Source organism: Stomoxys calcitrans, chromosome 3, assembly GCF_963082655.1.
Source record: "Stomoxys calcitrans chromosome 3, idStoCalc2.1, whole genome shotgun sequence".
In the NCBI taxonomy this organism is placed as follows: Eukaryota; Metazoa; Arthropoda; class Insecta; order Diptera; family Muscidae; genus Stomoxys; species Stomoxys calcitrans.
The window spans coordinates 80,942,805-80,955,771 of record NC_081554.1 but is presented as its reverse complement, the minus strand read 5'-3'; the positions used below and the strand labels follow the sequence as shown (position 1 = coordinate 80,955,771).

At 39.2% G+C, this 12,967-nt stretch overlaps 2 protein-coding genes across 3 annotated transcripts in view; one reads left to right on the top strand and one right to left on the bottom strand.

Annotated features, from left to right (window-relative positions):
• Positions 1–12,967, bottom strand: part of LOC106093852 (adult cuticle protein 1) — a 405,361-nt gene that overhangs the window by 103,518 nt on the left and 288,876 nt on the right. The window lies entirely within an intron of this gene.
• The window catches only part of LOC106085680 (protein split ends), a 121,866-nt gene that overhangs the window by 69,732 nt on the left and 39,167 nt on the right, over positions 1–12,967 (top strand). The window lies entirely within an intron of this gene.

Here is a 12,967-nt window from a genome sequence, read left to right as displayed (position 1 = left end):
CCGGCCAAAATGAAAAAAAAAATTTCAACAAAAAAAAAAAAAAGTTAACCAATAGCGAAAGCCAAAAGTCGGGCGGAGCCGACTATGTAATACCCTACACCAACGATAATACTTTTTTATATCACAACTTAGTCAGATTTTAATTTTGCATACCTATTCAAATATCGAATAGAACCTTGAACGATTTTCTTACGATGGTACGAAAATTGTGGCTTCTACAGCCTTAAAAGTCGAAACGCATAAAAGATATATATGGGTATTTTATCGAAAGCAATTTTGATGAACTTTTGCACACCTATTGGGATGTCAGCTAAACCATCTCACGAAAAATTTTTTAGAGATCGGACCAAAATTAACGTTTCTACTGCCCTTAAAGGCCATATCGTATGAAAAATATATATGGGAGCTATATCTAAATCTGGACCGTTTTTTATGAAACTTGCACACATATGAGGACGTTGAATGAAACTGTCCATGCCAAAATTTGTAAGGATGGGACCAAAATTGTGGCTACTTCAGCCTTGAAAGGCCATATCGGATAAAAAATGTATATGGGAGCTATATCTAAATCTGGACCGATTTTTATGAAACTTTGCACACCTATGGGAACGTTGTATAAAACGCTCCATACCAATTTTTGTAAAGATCGGACCAAAATTGTGGCTTCTACAGCCTTGAAAGGCCATATCGAATGAAAAATATATATGGGAGCTATATCTAAATCTGAACCGATTTTTATGAAACTTTGCACACCTATGAGAACGTTGAAAAAAATGCTCCATGCCAAATTTTGTAAGGATGGGTCCAAAATTGTGGCTACTACAGCTTTAAAAGGCCATATCGGATGAAAAATATACATGCCAGTTATATATAAATCTGATCCGATTATGGTGAAATTTTGCACACATATTGGAACGTCACAAAAAGCACTTCGTGTCAAATTTTGTAAAGATCAGACCAAAATTGTGCCTTCTACAGCCTTTATAGGTCAAATCGGACGAAAGTTATATATGGAACCTATATATAAATCTGAACCGATTATGGTGAAATTTTGCACACATATTGGGACGTCACACGAAACATTTCATGCCAAATTTGGTAGAGATCGCACCAAAATTGTGGCTCGTACAGCTTTAAAAGGGCATATCGGATGAAAGATATGTATGGTAGCTATATCTAAATCTGGACCGGTTTCATAAAAATTTCGCAAGCATTTTGGTTCGTGAAAAAAACACTTCGTGCTAAATTTTGTAAGGATCGGACCAAAATTGCGACTTCTACAGCTTTAAAAGGGCACATCGGATGAAAGATATATATGGGAGCTATATCTAAATCTGCACCGACTTTTTTCAAAATCAATAGCGTTTGTCCTTGGACCAAAGAAGACACTTATGCAAAATTTTGTGAAAATCGGACAACAAATGCGACCTGTACCTTGATTACAAGAATACATGGACAGACAGACAGACGGACATAGCTAAATCGAATCAGGAAGTGATTCTAAGCCGATCGGTATACTTATCGATGGGTCTAGCTCTTCTTCTTCTTAGCGTTGCAAACAAATGCACAAATCTGTAATACCCTGTACCACAGTGGTGGTGCAGCGTAAAAATGGGGAAATCGGTCTATATGGGAGCTGAATCAGGCTATAGACCGATCCAGCCCATATGGGATCGGATTATAATTGCCCCCCTATAGAGGCTCAAGAAGTAAAGATTCAAGATCGTTTATATGACAGGTATATCAGGTTATAGACCGATTTGGATCATACTAAGCATAGTTGTTGAAAGTCATAACGAAACACGACATGCAAAATTTCAGCCAAATCGGATATGAATTGCAACCTCTAGAGGCTCAAGAAGTCAAGACCCCAGATCGGTTTATATGGCAGCTATTGTATATCAAAACATGAACCGATATGGCCCATTTACAATCCCAACCGATCTACACTAATAAGAATTATTTGTGCAAAAATTTCAAGCGACTAGCTTTACTCCTTCGGAAATTAGCGTGCTTCGATAGACAGACGGACGGATATGGCTAGATCAACTTAAAATGACATGACGATCAAGAATATATATAGTTTATGGGGTCTCAGACACATATTTCGGGATGTTACAAACAGAATGACGATATTAGTAAACCCCATCCTATGGTGGAGGGTATAAAAACAACTAAAAAGGCATTAAGCTCGGCTGGGCCGAACTTTGGATACCCACCATCTCCGATATATATTAACCGATCTCCATAGTCCAATCTCCACCACATTTACGGGAAGGCTTTGAAGGGTCTAACACAATTCATTGCACCAGTTCGTCGATAAAAAAAATTCACCTCTTATAGACCTAAGAACTTAAATTGGGAGATCGGTATATTTATATGGCAGCTATACCCAAATATAGACCAATCAGAATCATATACGGAAATCAAAGATCTAAACCGGGCTCACCCTGCCACATTTCAGTGGAATCGGGCAGTAAATGCAATTTTTATTGGTCCAAGACCTTCAATCAAGAGATCGATCTATATGGTAGCTATATCTAAATATAGATCGATCTGAGCCATATTGAGCACGAATGTCGAAGAACCGTATACAGTCAAATTTTAGCGAAATCGAATAATAAACGTGCTGTTATGGTCCCAAGGACTTAAATAAGGAAATAGGTATATATTGCAGCAACATCCAAATAAAACCCGTTCTTCACCATACTTTGTACGAATGTCAAAGGTTCCAAATTTTAACGAAATCGGTTTACAAATTAACCTTTTGTCGGAAGATCAGTATATATGGCAGCTAATCCAAATCTGGGTCGGTTTGAGCACTATTGAACGGGAATTCAAGTGGGCTAACATAACTCGTAGCCACCATAGCGCAGAGGTTAGCATGTCCGCCTATGACGCTGAACGCTTGGGTTCGAATCCTGATGAGAACATTAGAAAACAAATTTTCATTGGTGGTTTTCCCCTCCTAATGCTGGCAACATTTATGAGGTACTATGCCATGCAAAATTTCTCTCCAAAGAGGTGTCACACTGCGGCACGCCGTTCGGACTCGGCTATAAAAAGGAGGCCCCTTATCATTGAGCTTAAACTTGAATCGGACCGCACTCATTGATATGTGAGATGTTTGCCCCTGTTTCTTAGTGGACTGTTCATGGGTAAAATTTGCATTTAACACAACTCGCTGTCCCAAATTTCAGTGGAATTAAACTTTAAATGCGCCTATAATGGGCCCAAGACCATAAATTGGGAGATCGGATTATAAGGCGGATGTATCGAAATATAGACTTAACTCAACCATACTCGATACGAATGTCGTAACGTAACTCATTGTGCCTAAATTCGGCAGAAAAACCGGTTAAGAAATTCGCCATTTGTAAGCCTTAAACCTTAAATCCTGATATCGGTATATAAGGCAGCTTTATCCAAATCTGGACCGATCTTAATGTTATTGAACAGGCATCTCGAATAGCCTAACACAACTCGCTGAGCCAATTTCAGGAAATCGGACAATAACTGCGCCTATTATGGGTCCAAGACCTTAAATCGAAAGATCGGTGCATATAGCTGCTATATCCAAATCTGGAACGATATGGGCCAAATTAAACAAGGATGTCGAGGGGCCCCGCATAACTTACTGTCCCACATTTCAGCGAAATCGGACAATGAATGCGCGTTTTATGGGCCCAAGACCTCAAATCGAATATGGCAGCTATATCTAGACCGATCTGGGCTGTATCGAACAGGATTGTCGAGGATTCTAATACAACTTGCGGATTATAAGGCGGATGTATCGAAATATAGACTTAACTCAACCATACTCGATACGAATGTCGTAACGTAACTCATTGTGCCTAAATTCGGCAGAAAAACCGGTTAAGAAATTCGCCATTTGTAAGCCTTAAACCTTAAATCCTGATATCGGTATATAAGGCAGCTTTATCCAAATCTGGACCGATCTTAATGTTATTGAACAGGCATCTCGAATAGCCTAACACAACTCGCTGAGCCAATTTCAGGAAATCGGACAATAACTGCGCCTATTATGGGTCCAAGACCTTAAATCGAAAGATCGGTGCATATAGCTGCTATATCCAAATCTGGAACGATATGGGCCAAATTAAACAAGGATGTCGAGGGGCCCCGCATAACTTACTGTCCCACATTTCAGCGAAATCGGACAATGAATGCGCGTTTTATGGGCCCAAGACCTCAAATCGAATATGGCAGCTATATCTAGACCGATCTGGGCTGTATCGAACAGGATTGTCGAGGATTCTAATACAACTTGCTTTTTATACCCTCCACCATAGGATGGGGGTATACTATTTTCGTCATTATGTTTGTAAAACCTCGAAATATTCGTCTGAGACCCCACACAGTATATATATTCTTGATCGTCGTGATATTTTAAGCCAAACTAGCCATGTCCGTCCGTCTGTCTGTCGAAAGCACGCAAACTTTTGCAGGAATAAAGCTAGCCGCTTAAAATTTTGCACAAATACTTCCTATTAGTGTAGGTCGATTGGGATTGTAAATGGGCCAAATCGGTCCCTGTTTTGATATAGCTCCCATATAAACCGATCTTGGGTCTTAACTTCTTGAGCCTCCAGAGGGCGCAATTCTTATCCGATTTGACTGAAATTTCGCACATAGTGTTTTTATATCACTTCCAACAACTATGCGCAGTATGGTCCAAATCGGTCCATAACCTGATATAGCTGTCATATAAACCGATCTTGGGTCTTGACTTCTTGAGCTTCTAGAGGGCGCAATTCTCATCCGATTTGACTTAAATTTTTCACCTAGTCTTTTGGTATCACTTCCAACATCTACATTAAGTGTGGTTTGCATCGGTCCATGTTTTGATATATCTGCCATATAAATCGATCTTGGGTCTTGACTTCTTGAGCTTCTAGAAGGCGCAATTCTCGTCCGATTTGACTAAAATTTTGCACCTTGTGTTTTGGTAGCACTTCCAAAAACTACGCTGAGAATGAATTAAATCGGTCTATGTTTTGATATAGCTGCCATATAAACCGATCGTGGGTCTTGACTTCATGTGCCTCTAGAGCGCGTAATTCTCATCCGATTTGGCACAAACTTTGTACAACGGCTCCTCCCATCGCCTTTAACATACGTGTGCAATATGATCTGAATCGATCAATAGCTTGATACAGCTCCCATATAAGCCGATCTCCCGATTTTGCTTCTTGAGCCTCGAATCGGACTATAACTTGATATAGCTGCTCCTCCGTCCTTATTCATTATACTTTGTTTGCCCAAAAACAGATACTGCGCAAAGAACTCGACAAATGCGACCATGGTGCCCAAAAAGTAATTGCGGATTTTTTAAAAGAAAGTAAATGCATTTTTAATAAAACTTAGAATGAACTTTAATCAAATATATAATTGCCATTTTATTCGATAACCTTTTGCCATCTTCCTGGCAAATTAAGTATACCACGCTCATAGAACTTCTGGCCTTTATCTGCAAAAAACTGAACCAAGTGCGATTTTATAGCCTCATCATTGCCGAAAGTTTTACCATTTAAGGAGTTCTGCAAAGATCGAAATAAATGGTAGTCTGATGCTGTTAGGTCAGGGCTATATGGTGGATGCATCAAAAGTTCCCAGCCAAGCTCACTCAGTTTTTGACGAGTGACCAAAGATGTGTGCGGTCTAGCGTTGTCCTGGTGGAATATGACACCTTTACGATTGACCAATTCTGGTCGCTTCTCCTTGATGGCTGTATTCAATTTGTCCAATTGTTGACAGTAAACCTCCGAATTAATCGTTTGGTTCCTTGGAAGCAGCTCAAAATATACCACACCCTTCCAATCCGACCAAACAGACAGCATAACCTTCTTTTGGTGGATATCAGCCTTTGAAGTGGTTTGAGCTGGTTCACCATGCTTGGACCATGATCGTTTTCGACTAACGTTGTTGTAAACAATCCATATTTCATCTTCAGTTATGATTCGTTTTAAAAACGAATCGAATTCATTGCGTTTAAGGTGCATATCACAAGCGTTGATTCGGTTTGTTAAATGAATTTCTTTCAATATATGTGGTACCCAAATACCAAGCTTTTTCATCAGTCCAAGCCTTTTTATGTGATAATGAGCGGTTGATTTTGGTATATTTAACTTCTCTCCTATCTCACGCTCAGTTACATGACGATCCAATTCGATTAATGCTTTGATTTGGTCATCATCAACTTCATTTGGCCGACCTGAACGTGGCTCATCTTTAAGTGAAAAATCTCCAGAACGGAATTTGCGAAACCAATTTTGACACTGTCTTCCTTTTAAGGCTTTATCACCATACACATCTCGTAACTTTTTAGCAACCTGCTCCGCGTTTTTTCCTTTACGGAAATAATAAAGTAAAATTTGACGAAAATGCTCCTTTGTGGGCTCCATAAATTTCGCGCACTTTTTTTCTAAAGCAAGCTAAAAATAACAGCTGATAACTGACAGAAGAAAGAATGCAAATACAGAGTCACAAGCCGTTGAAAAAATTTGTCAACGCCGACTATATGAAAAATCCGCAATTACTTTTTGTGCAACCAATAAAATTCGGCCCGGACGAACTTAGCACGCTCTTTACTTGTTTAAACTTAAATATATGCGCCTTTTATGTGCCCAAGAACTTAAATCGGGAGATCGGTCTGAATGGCACCTATATCCAAATCTGAACCGATCTGGGCCAAATTCAAGAATGATGTCGAAGGGCCTAACGCAACTCACTGTCCGAGATATCACTTAGACTATTTTTAGGCCATTGTGATACCGCAGTGGTGACAGAGAAGGCCTCTAGTGGGAATTGATCGCACATTTCCCACACTAGTAATCGAAGCACGTTACCAGCTCGATAACCGTTAACCACTGTGTGAAGTTTACACCTCATACATTTTTTTCGTTTTATTTTTGTCCAACAACATCTTCATATGCTACAGATGTAGTAAATGAATTCATTTGCAAATTGAGACAGTATTAGTGTTACCCAAAGCTTTCATATGGCATAGTTTAAGGTAATTTCATCTTATGGCGTTTATTCCCAGAAAATTTTATAAATAGTTCATTAAATTAATCAATTTTATGAACCTTTTCTCACCTCTCAAAGGAAGTAAGAATTTTACCCAAGGGATTAATTTCGAAAAAATCATTAAACTCATACAATCTTTTAACTGGCTCATTCAATAAACTTTGCCAAAAGAAACTAGCATTCAATGATTCTACATCCCATACTGGGTAATGGTTTTGAAGTCTATATCGTGTAAATGAATCCACACTGTCATGAATTCCATTACTATGCTCCTTTTGGGGTTTTATTGCCTTTTCGCTGAGCTAAATGGCAATTCTAATAGATTTAGCAAACCCGTTCTTCTTAGAAAAATGACAAAAGCACGTGTATAGGCGAAATTAATTACAAATGCTGTGACATTTTGTTGGCTCATTAAAATTGATTGCATGTGAGCTACGTTGAAGTGAAAGAAAGAAAGAAACCAAATCTCATATCCAATGTTTCTGTCTATTTGTCACCATTTAAAGGTATGTAGGGTTTGAATAAAGTTTGTCATGTTTTGCCAATGTTCCCCAGATTCGTCCGTCAACCCAGATTTGTCAAGAGTCAAATTCTGTTGGCACACATTCTTGAAGGCTGAAAAATATTTATTGCTTGCAATAAATTCAGGCAACAGGAACACACATTTTTGTGTGAGAATACTTGAATCGAATTTCTAGCAGATAAAAATGGATTTTCTTAGAAATGTTTATTTTATGCTATTTTTTGTTATTTGTTAGTTAATCTGCGAAGTGGGAAATTTAAGAATACTTGGGGACAGATAAATCACATATACACGTGAAATGCCCCTGTTTCTTAATGGAATGTTCATAGCCCGAATTGGCATTTACGCGTGAAATGCATAGTTTTCTCTTAATATTTTCTTTTTTCAGCTCTCGAAACTATGGAATGTGTTCTAGGAAACAAATGCGAAAAATTCATAAAATAAGGGTGCAAATTTTGATGTGAGATTTAATGAATATGGCTTTCATACCATACTTATGGCTATCATATGTATACCTCTTTGTAAAGGATGAAGGGTCTAGTAACTTAGATATTCCATTTGTAATACTTTGATCTAAGACCCCGTAAGTAAATATATGTTTGATCGTTTGACATTATAAGTTGAACAGGCTATGTTCGTTCGTATGTCGAAAGCCCAAATGACATGGAAATCTGGCATATAGGCACCTTATCTCCAACGGTAGATTAGGTTCGTCTGGAAGGCAGGCCTTATTTGTACTGCTTCACTCGTGTCCATTGGGCTAGTCCTCGAAATAGGTAGAAGAGAACAAATAATAACAATAAAGAAGTGTGCTAAGTTCGGCCAAGCCGAATCTTATATACCCTCCACCATGGATCGCATTTGGCAAGTTTTTTGCACGATTTATCTTAATATGCAGATGGGCAATAACAAATCGTGGACAGGGCGCTTCTCGGCAGGCCTTTAAAGTTGGTCACCTCGTCATTTCGAAAACTTATTCGGGTGGCCAATTCTTCATTTGTTGTCCGATCTCTAAAATTCTACAAAAAATATTCGATTGATTTCGAAAATAGCCTTGTCCGTCCGTCTGTCTGTTGAAATCACGCTACAGTCTATAACAAGTAAAAAGGCGTTAAGTTCGGCCGGGCCGAACTTTGGATACCCACCACCTCGGGTATATATGTAAACCACCTTTCATCAAAATCCAGCGAAAATTGCATGCCTTATGTCCCATAGCAGTTATATCGAAATATGATCCGATTTGAACCAAATTCTAATAAGTACAAGTCATTGTTCAATTATGTATAACAAAATGTTGGTCCTTTTAGCTATATCTAAAAATAAACCGATCTGAAACATATACAATATGGATGTCGAAAAGCCTAACATAAGTCAATGTGTCAAATTTCAGTTAAATCGGATTATAAATGCGTCTTTTTTGGGGCCAAGACTTTAAATTGAGATATCGGTCTATATGGCAGCTATATCCAAATCTTGATCGACCTGAGTGAAATTGAAAAAGGATGTCGAAGGGCCCAACACAACTCACTGTCCCAAACATCATCGGACAATAAACGCGCTTTTTCTGGCCCCAAAACCTAAAACCGAGAGATCGGTCTATATGGCAGCTATATCCAAATCTTGACCGATCTGTGTCATAATGCAGAACTATGTCAAGAGGTTGAACCTAACCCAATGTCCCAAATTTCGGCGACATCGGACAATAAATGCGCCTTTTATGGCCCTTAGACACTAAATAGGGGGATCGATCTATATGACAGCTATATCCAAATCTGGGCCGATCTGTGAAAAAATGATGAAGGATGTCGGAGAGCCTAACACAACTCACTGCCCCAAATTTCAGAAAAATCGGATAATAAATGTGGCTTTTATGGGCCTAAGACCCTAAATCTGAGCAACGGTCTATATGGCAGCTATATCCAAATCTGGACCGATCTGATCCAAATTGACGAAGGATGTCGAAGGGCCTAACACAACTCACTGTGTCAAATTTTAGCAAAATCGGTTAATAAATATGGCTTTTATGGGCCAAAGACTCTAAATCGGCGGATCGGTTCATATGGGGGCTATATCAAGATATGGTCCGATATAGCTCATCTTCGAACTTAACCTGCTTATGGACAAAAAAAGACCCTGTGCAAAATTTCAGCTCAATATCTCTATTTTTGAAGACTGTAGCGTGATTTCAACAGACAGACGGACGGACATGTCTAGATTTTTACGCTGATCAAGAATATATATACTTTATAGGGTCGGAAATGGATATTTCAATGTGTTGCAAACGGAATGACAAAATGAATATACCCCCATCCTTCGGTGGTGGGTATAAAAATAGAGCCGAAGTATTGCACGGATTCTTTTTGTACCCTCCACCGTAGGAAGGGGGTATACTAATTTCGTCATTCTGTTTGTAAACCTCGAAATATGCGTCTGAGACCCCATAAAGTACATATATTCTTGATCGTCATGTCATTTCAAGTCGATCTAGCCATGTCCGTCCGTCTGTCAGTCCGTCTGTCCGTCCGTCTGTCCGTCCGCTGAGCGTCCGTCAATTGATCGTCATGTTATTTTCAGTCGATCTAGCCATGTCCGCCCGTCCGTCTGTCCCTCTGTCTTTCGAAAGCACGTTAACTTTCGAAGCAGTAAAGCTAGCAGCTTGAAATTTTGCACAAAAATTTTTTTTGGGTAGGTCGGTTGGGATTGTAAATAGGGGAAAATCGGTCCATGTTTCGATATAGCTGCCATATAAACCGATATTTGATCTTGACTTCTTGAGCCCCTAAAGGGCGCAATTATCGTCCGATTTGGAAGAACGGCTTCTCTCATGACTTTCAACATGCGTGTCCAATATGGTCGGAATCGATCAATAGCCTGATACAGCTCCCATAAAAACCTATCTCCCTATTTAGCTTCTTGAACTCCTACAAGGCACAATTCTTATCCGAATGAACTGAAATTTCGCACAATGACTTCTACAAAGTTCAGCATTTATTTATGGTCCAAATCGGACTATAACTTGATATAGCTCCAATAGCACAACAGTTCTTATTCAATATTCTTTGTTTGTCTAAAAAGAGATACTGCGCATAGAACTCGACAAATGCGATCCATGGTGGAGAGTATATAAGATTCGGCCCGGCCGAACTTAGCACGCTCTTACTTGTTTTGTCTATAAGCAGGTTAAGTTCAGAGATGGGTTATAAAGGGCTTTATCTTGCTATAGCCCCCATATAGACCGATCCGCCGATTTAGGGTCTTAGGCCCATAAAAGCCACTTTTATTAGCCGATTTTGCTGAAATGTAGGACAGTGGGTTGTGTTAGGCCCTTCGATATTCTTTTTCAATTTGGCCCAAATCGGTCCGGATTCGGATATAGCAGCCATATAGACCGATTTCTCGATTTAAGGTTTTAGGCCCACAAAAGGCGCATTTATTGTCCGATGGCGACGAAATTTGCGATAGTGAGTTAAGTTTAGCCCTTCAACAAATTTCAGCAATATGGCACAAATCGGTTCAGATTTGGTTATAGCTGCCATATAGACCGATCTCTTGATTTAAGGTTTTGAGCCCTTAAGAGGCGCACTTATTGACCGATTTCGCCGAAATTTGGGATATTGAGTTAAGATAAGCCCTTCGACATTCTTCTTTAATTTCGTTCAGATCGGTCCAGATTCGGATATAGCTGCCATATAGACCGATATCCCGATCGAAAGTCTTGGTCCCATAAAAGTCGCATTTATAATCCAATTTCATTGAAATTTGACACAGTGACTAATGGTAGGCCTTTCGACATGCGTGTCGTATATGGTTGAGATCCTCTATCATAGGATGGGGGGTATACTAATTTCGTCATTCTGTTTGTCACGACTCGAAATATTCGTCTGAGACCCCATAAAGTATATACATTCTTGATCGTCGCGACATTTTATGTAGATCTAGTCATGTCCGTCCGTCTGTCTGTCGAAAGCACTCAAACTTTTGCAGGAGTAAAGCTAGCCGCTTGAAATTTTGAGAAATACTTCTTATTAGTGCAGGTCGATTAGTATTGTAAATGGGCCATATCGGTCCTTGTTTTGATATAGCTGTCATATAAACCGATCTTGGGTCTTGACTTCTTGACCCTCTAGAAGGCGCAATTCTTACCCGATTGGAATGAAATTTTGCACCACGTGTTTTGTTATGATATCCAACAACTGTGCCAAGTATGAATCAAATCTGGGGACTTGACTTCTTAAGCTTCTAGAGGGCGCAATTCCTGTCCGATTTGGCTGAAATTTTGCATGACGTATTTTATTATGACTTTCAACAACTGTGTCAAATAAGGTTCAGATCGGTTCATAACCTGATATAGCTGCCATATAAACCGATCTGGGATCTTGACTTCTTGAGCCTCTAGAGGTCGCAATTATTATCCGATTTGCCTGAGATTTTGTACGACGGATTCTCTAATGACCATCAACATACGTGTTTATTATGGTCTGAATCGGTGTATAGCCTCATACTGCTCCCATATAAATCGATATCTCTTTTTTACTTCTTGAGCCCTCTTAGGGCGTAAATCTTATTCGAATTGGCTGAAATTTTATACAGGTCTCCAACATATAATTTATTTGTGGTCCAAGCCGGACCATATCTTGATATCGCTCTAATGGCAGAGCAAATCTTTTCTTATATCCTTTTTTGCCTTAGAAGACATGCCGGGAAAAGAACTCGACAAAAGCGATCCATAGTGGAGGGTATATAAGATTCGGCCCGGGCGAACTTAGCACGCTTTTACTTGTTTATCCTCAAATTGGTATAGACACAGGAGGACCTGTGGATCTTTTAAAATAAAGGGCAAATGAGTGGTTGTGCATGGGTGATATATTTTAGACAATAGTAATGCGATTATTTGTACTTTAAAGTGCCGTATGATTTGATTTTATTAGCTTCATGTAAAAACATTTTTCAACTGTGAGTTGTGATTTTAAAATCGTCGTCTAACATCTCTTATTCCCTTTGGCCATCCTTTTGCTAATCCCTGCGCTTGTTTCCAGGGTATCCAAAATTCATTTTTGCTCTCCACCTCCTTTACCATATGTATTGTCTGCTAGGTCGTTAACATACCTGTAGGGAAACTCCGGTTAGGACCCCAAATACTCATCCCCAAATAATTTACGGCAAAACCAACTGTGCGCTAAACACGATAAATAGCAACAAAATCGCAACAAAATATGGCAAACAAAATAATAACAAGGCATCAAGTAAATTGTCATAACATATGAATTTGCCAAAAATTCTCATCATAAATAAAACGCCAAATAGACACTAAACCCCTCTAAGAAAGTCTCTATGCTTGTCGCTGTTTTTTTCGTTGCTCATGAAAACAGTTCTCGGCAAAAGCTCACAAGAAAC